A 6,758-nucleotide genomic window follows, 5' to 3' on the forward strand; every position below is an offset into this window, starting at 1 on the left:
AAACTAAAAAAACATTTTTTTTCTTTCAAATTTCGCATAGATAATATAAAATAACCCACAAAAGTAAATTATGCTTAGGTCGTCTAGGTAAAAGTAAATTATCAATGATCACTAGCTTAAATGCTTAAGGATTTGAGGTGAGACACAAAAGACTTTATTTAAAAATAAGGAGGTATTGGTTCATGTCTGACCCATGATAAAGATATAGGGGTTACATGTAGGGCCAGGGGTTTTCTCATATGTGGTGGTTTTCTTCCTGAGAGTTGTAACCACTTGGGTTTTTGAATTTATTTATTTATTAAAAATTTTGCGTTTAACGAGTTAGTTGATTACTTTATTAATATTAAATTGTTTTTAATTAAATCTTAATTGTTATTACACTCTTAGCCCAAATTATATATTTTCATCTCAATTGTGTCTGTGTTCAAACTCTAGGGTCCAAACTGTAAATTTATAATTTAACCCATATTACAACCTGGATTATCCAAGAACCAAACCCGGATCCATTTTCAGTTTCTTGTACCCGAATTCAATTTACAATAATTTAGACCTTAATTCTCGTTTTATTGGTTTAATTGATTTTGTGCATATCATCTTTACTTTATTTTCGGCCTAATAAACGATCTAATCATGCTAATATAATCAAATCTGATCCGTTCTTACTTATTAACTAACCGACGGATATAGAGGCTTATTATTCAAGAAATCTTTCGTGTTAATCCAAATAAATTGACAAATATCTTCTTTAAACACTAGCCGACCTAAACCCCTTATATAATTAGATTACTTTGGCCTGCACCAGTGGGTTCGTAACCTATCACCGTCGGAATCTATCAAGTTCAATTAACCCTGCTACAATCCTCATTAGAGGTATATTAATACATGGTTATGATCGCGACTTGATGCTGATCAAAAGCCCCATAATTTATTTGATTAACAAATCGACTGTTAGGGTTTATAGTATATTTCTGTTCAGTCTTTGTTTGTTTATACTTAATGTTTTGTAAATTAAAACAACATGTCTGGTTCAGTTGGTTTGTGTCTTGGTTTGGGTGTGGCGGGTCTCGGGATCGAGACCCTACCAACCCCCTTTTTTTTGTTTTTTTTAGCAATTATTTTTGTGAAACTATTTTAATAAATATTAGTTATAACAAATCAGTAAATAAAATAAATAAATTATTTATTTAAAGCCGTCTATAACACCTGTGTTCTCGTGTCGCTCGTTCGCGTATAAGTGTAATTAGTTATACATATATGTATATATGCATATATATAATATCACGTAAACTAATATTTATGATTTAATATATATGCAAAAGGTAAACCTTATATATATTTATATAATTTAATAAGCTTATAGTTTTTTTTAAGGATGCATTCTATTCGTATAAAACTTTTATATATTTTATTAAATATTATAATACTTTTTAACGGATTGATAACCTAATAATATTTATAAGATGAGTTTTACTTATACAATATTTTTATATAATAAAGTATTATAGTATACTTTAATTGTAATTTAACAAAACTAATAATTTTTCGTATACTATCTTTATATAAAAATAAAATATTATATTAATTATGATTAAGGGTTTAACAGTGACTTAATAATAATTTTAATTATCAAACTCGTTTATCCGATTTAGTTCATTAACTTAGCGTCTTCGTATTCTTTTTTCTTATTAGGCCTTATCGTCAACGCGCGTGATCCGCTTTCGTCATTTTTATTCTTATCTATTCACTCTTGTTCGCCTATTGAGGTGAGTACCACATTCCCCTATTTTACTTGTTTTTCACGTTTTGGGGACATATGCGTAAATTATATTTCATATATATACTTATACTCAAAAACTGCAACTTTGTCTTATGTGTTAACAACTTATACCTTACTTGTTTATGTGCTTATTTTCTTTGTATGCTTCCGCATTCGGAGAGGTCCAACATAATCTCAGTCTAGCATGATCATAAGCCAGTCGTTAGCCTTTGTGTTTCTCGACATCTCAGTTATACTTGCTCAATTGGTTAATTTGCTATTTTATGACTTGTTGCAACTATTTATTTTTATTTATACTTTTAAACTGGTGTTTTGCTCACTCAATATGTGTTGTTAACAAAATTCTATTTATACACATATGCAGGTTATCGTACAAATTTAATGTAGGTTGGTGAAGACCTAGTGAAGAATTTAAGTTAGAAAATAATTAATCAAGATCAGTTGTGATAATAGTTGTATGATTATGGATTATGTTTTTGTTTATATTGATTTATTTGAAAATTTAATTTAGTTAATAGATATTGTCATTTAAATAATGTTGCATGATAGTAACCTTGAGAGCTGTGACAATCAGTTCTCGTCCCGGCATTTCCGCCGTAGATTGGGGTGTGACAAGAGTGGTCTCCAAGTTACTCGAAGAATGGAGATGATTGGATAAGTTAGTAGCCAACCAATGATTTAAATGACCATTTAAAAGAAAAACATAAGGTAAATGAACAAATTTTATTAATATATTTAAATACTTTTTCGGGTCAGTGTAGTTTGATCGGAGTCCGTTACTTTATACCATCGCAACTTCAAAGGGTATGTATCAAATACAAATGAAATTAACGTGCTAAACGTGGGAATCAAGTAGAGTAATTATACATAATTACTCTACCTGTATATATAATTACTCTACTTGATTCTCACGTTTAGCACGTTAATTTCATTTGTATGTTAACTTTCCCCTACATATATATGCCCGTGTTTATTTATTTATTTATTTATTTTCATTTACACCGCAAAAAAAATACTATTTGATTATCATTTTCAACATTTAATCACAATATTATTTATCTTATTGTAATCTACGTACTTGCATTAAATATTAATAATCTGAATACAAAAGATTTTCACGTTACATAACCTACAAAATCTTGGATTGCTGCAACTTGCAAGGGTTAGCGAGAATATTCAATAACAGCAGCAATTGACAAGAGAAGATGAGAGGAAACTCTCAGCAATAAAACTTATTTTTTTTTCCCGTCTTTTCTTTACTAAAAACGTCCAATGTATTCGTTAACTTCTTTAATTTTTTTCTGCTCAAACTACTAAATAGAGGCACTTACCTCTTATACAATAATACCCTGGTTCAAAATAAGCAACTGAGAAGTTATTGGTGTAGCGTATAAGGCTACGAGTTATGTTCACAATTCCCGCCTGGCCGTCGCCATATTAACCCCCCCCCACCTTCATAGCCACGTAAAAGTGTAAAACCTTTAGTTAGATGGGATTAGTAACCCTATCAATAAATGATTAAGTTTTGTTTAACTATAAATATGAAATGTTTTAAAAAAATGGACGGTTATTAATAGCCACCAACTTTAATCCCATGGGAGTATTCCTCGGTAATACGTCGATAAAATAATTACCCAGCTCGTATTACGGAAGGTCTTTCATTGGTAAGCTCTCGCCTATAACTTCTTTCGTCAACAAATGCTTGTCGGCAACTTCATTCCCCGAAAAATTATAGACTGTACTGCCTGTGATATTCCTTTGTCTAGCAATATCAGTGGTATTTTTATGCTGACATGACACGAGCATACTGGTTTCATTATTTAAAAGGTGTTTGGCTAAGTTTTGAAAATTGCTTATTTGTTTTTTTTAAAAAGCAAATAAGTCAACAAAACCATTTTTAAAAGCTTCATAGAAATTATTTTGTTAGACTTATTTTGTGTGTTTCAATATACAAATTACCCATTTTCAAAAGCTTAGCCCAAACACCCCTAAAGTATTGTAAGGATTCTCATGCTTTGTGCTAACTTAACATAGTGACCTTATGTGTGGCAGGACCATTATATTAACTTTTTGATAAAAAGGAAGTAGAATTTTAGTGATTATTAATTTCTCGATCACACTTGGGCTATAATGGGCAATGTGTAAATAAAGTGAAGTCGTATAGGTGTGTCACGTAAACAAAATTGCTTACCATCTTGCATATAACGGTTACGCCAATGTGAACGTGATTATAAAATTATTATTATTTTTTAACAAACTAATCGTTTAATGGCCTTTTTAGTTCCACCGCCCATGCATGCTTATTTTCTTCTTTTAAATGACTAAGGGGCTGTTTATTTCATTCAGATCTAAATGAGTCAGATTTGAATGAGACTCTGTCCCATTCAGCAACAACAATAAGTCTGAATGATTCAGACCTAATTTTAGCCTTTCAGATGTTTTTCTGTTTGAAACCAAACAGTCTGAAGTCTGAATGAATCAGATGTTTACATCTGAATGGTTCCATTCAGATGTTTACAAACATCTCCTTAATATTTATGGTGCTCCTCACATAAGATCATTATCGTTGATATTTATGACTTTCCTTTTATGTAACTGTTTATATCGTTGATTATTCATGCGATCTTCCTTAAATGAAACTCTTCCTGTCTTCAAACATGCAGATATTTTAAGCCTATAAATACCCCTTATATATTCATATTCCTTCACACCACAAAACCCTAATACCATTAATCTTCTCATAACAAACCTCTAATGGATATCACAACCTTTCTTAAAGATAACACTCTCCTCTTTCCCCTCTTATTTCTACCAACAATCACCTTCCTTTTATTCGTCATCAAACAAACAAAACTATTGTCTTCCAAATCCATTATAAACCTCCCACCAGGCCCGACGCCACTTCCAGTAATCGGAAACTTGCATCAAGTAGGAGACAAACCACACGTCTCCACCGCAATCTTATCCAGACAATACGGCCCCCTCATATCGCTTCGGTTAGGCCAGAACTTGCTAGTGGTGTCATCTTCACCAGAAGCAGCCATGGGAGTTCTCAAAACTCAAGATCGTTTCCTTTCGTCTCGAGCCGGCCCTGCTGCATTTCAGCAGAAAGATCTGTTACATCACTCGCTTATTTGGTCAGAATGTAACCAAACATGAAAGAACTTAAGAACCATTTGTCGATCCGAATTGTTTTCGGCTAAAGCTTTGGAATCCCAGTCTAGATTACGTGTGGAAAAAGTGAGCCAATTGGTGGATTTCTTGCGTCGAAAGCAAGGTCAAGCGATTGACGTGGAAGATGTGGTTTTTACTACATTATTAAACACTTTGAGTTCCATTATATTTGGGAAAGATATGCTGCAATATGCAGATGGAGATGGTACTTGTGACTGGCTAAAAGAGTCCATGCATAAAGTTATCGAGTATGGAGGTCATGTTAAAGATTTAGGCTCGTTTTACCCGATGCTTGAGCGATTTGATCTTCACGGAACTACAAGGGGAGCCAAGAAAGTGGTCGATAAGGTGCATGCGTACTGGGAGACTATTATCGACGAACGAAGGGCTGTCGTTGGTTCTTCGACGTGGTCTTCGGATCAAGCTCAATCTTTCTTGGATAGGCTGCTTGAAAATGGATTCACAAGTAACCAAATCTATGAATTTGTTATGGTAAACATATTTTAGTAATTAATTATTTTTTAGAACGACAACTTTTATTAAAAACAGCTGGCTCTAGAAAAATGTGGATTTGTGACTGAAAATGTTGTTTCGTTTACAGGAACGTTTCGTAGCCGGAAGTAACACTACAACCTCCGTGGTTGTATGGGCCATGACCGAGCTCTTGAGGCACAAAGAAGTAATGTCGAAAGTAGAAGAAGAGATGCGAAATGAAATCGAATCGGATCAGATATCGGTCTCTCAGCTATCTCAATTAACTTATCTACAATCTTGCATCAAAGAAACTTATAGATTACACCCACCGGTTCCTCTTCTTCTTCCTCGTATAGCGAATGAAACTTGTGAGGTTATGAAGTATACGATTCCAAAGAACACCAAAGTTTTCGTCAATCTTTGGGCGATGGGTCGAGACCCTAAAGTTTGGGACGAGCCGTTACGTTGCATGCCTGAAAGATTTACCAACTCAAAGGTTGATTTTAAAGGCCAGGACTTTGAATTGTTACCGTTTGGTTCTGGGAGGAGGATATGTGCGGGAATGCCATCGGGTATCAAGAGCGTTGAGTATATATTGGCGACTTTGATTCGCGAGTTTGCGTGGACTCTTCCGAATGGTGATGACCCGTCGAAGCTTGACGTACAAGAAAAATTCGGGATTGCTATGAAAAGGGAAAATCCATTAAAGGTAATCTTTAAACAAAAATGATCTTATCAATATGCTTAATTGGTGTGGACTCTCGTCCTATTTTGTATCTTACAAGAATAAAAGATGTTAAATTTAGCGTATTTCAATTTCATGTAATGAAGTGATGTGAAGAAACACTAGGTTACCCCGAGGCAGATTACGGATAATCTGGGGGTTAAGTAATGTTTCCCACGAGTATGAGGTCCAGCAGAGAAGGTTGTTCTTCAGGTGACCTGCAAAACAGACACCGTAAGCTCGTCACTGAGAAGGGGGGGGGTTCCTCCTTGTGACCACCATCCGGCGTGAGAATCAGACTAGATTGCTCTGAATATAAGTGTATATTGAGAGATTGCTAGATAAGATAATGAGATATCAGATGATGTCCTTACCATTCCAAGGTGTTGGAGTATTTATAGCCGAAGGTAGGTTTCCTAGAAGGTACAGCCGGCTGAATAGTATTCCTGTTCCACCAACAGTGGACTACGCACAGGCCATGCTGGTTGGTGGATAGACTACGGCCAACAGTAAAGGTCTGCTGTACACTGTTCCTTTACTGCCGGCTACGCACTGTTCCACCAACTGTAGGCTGCGCACGTCCCATCGTAAGGGTTGGTGAGTAGGCAG

At 34.5% G+C, this 6,758-nt stretch overlaps 1 pseudogene; it reads left to right on the forward strand.

Moving 5' to 3' along the window:
- Nucleotides 1-4,443: 4,443 nt before the first annotated feature.
- LOC143583729 (putative (S)-N-methylcoclaurine 3'-hydroxylase isozyme 2) lies at nucleotides 4,444-6,194 on the forward strand (annotated as a pseudogene).
- Nucleotides 6,195-6,758: the final 564 nt, after the last annotated feature.

The sequence above is a fragment of the Bidens hawaiensis genome, unplaced genomic scaffold (assembly GCF_021521415.1).
Source record: "Bidens hawaiensis isolate Kalapana, Puna unplaced genomic scaffold, B.hawaiensis_p1.1 tig00001519_1, whole genome shotgun sequence".
Classification (NCBI taxonomy): Eukaryota; Viridiplantae; Streptophyta; class Magnoliopsida; order Asterales; family Asteraceae; genus Bidens; species Bidens hawaiensis.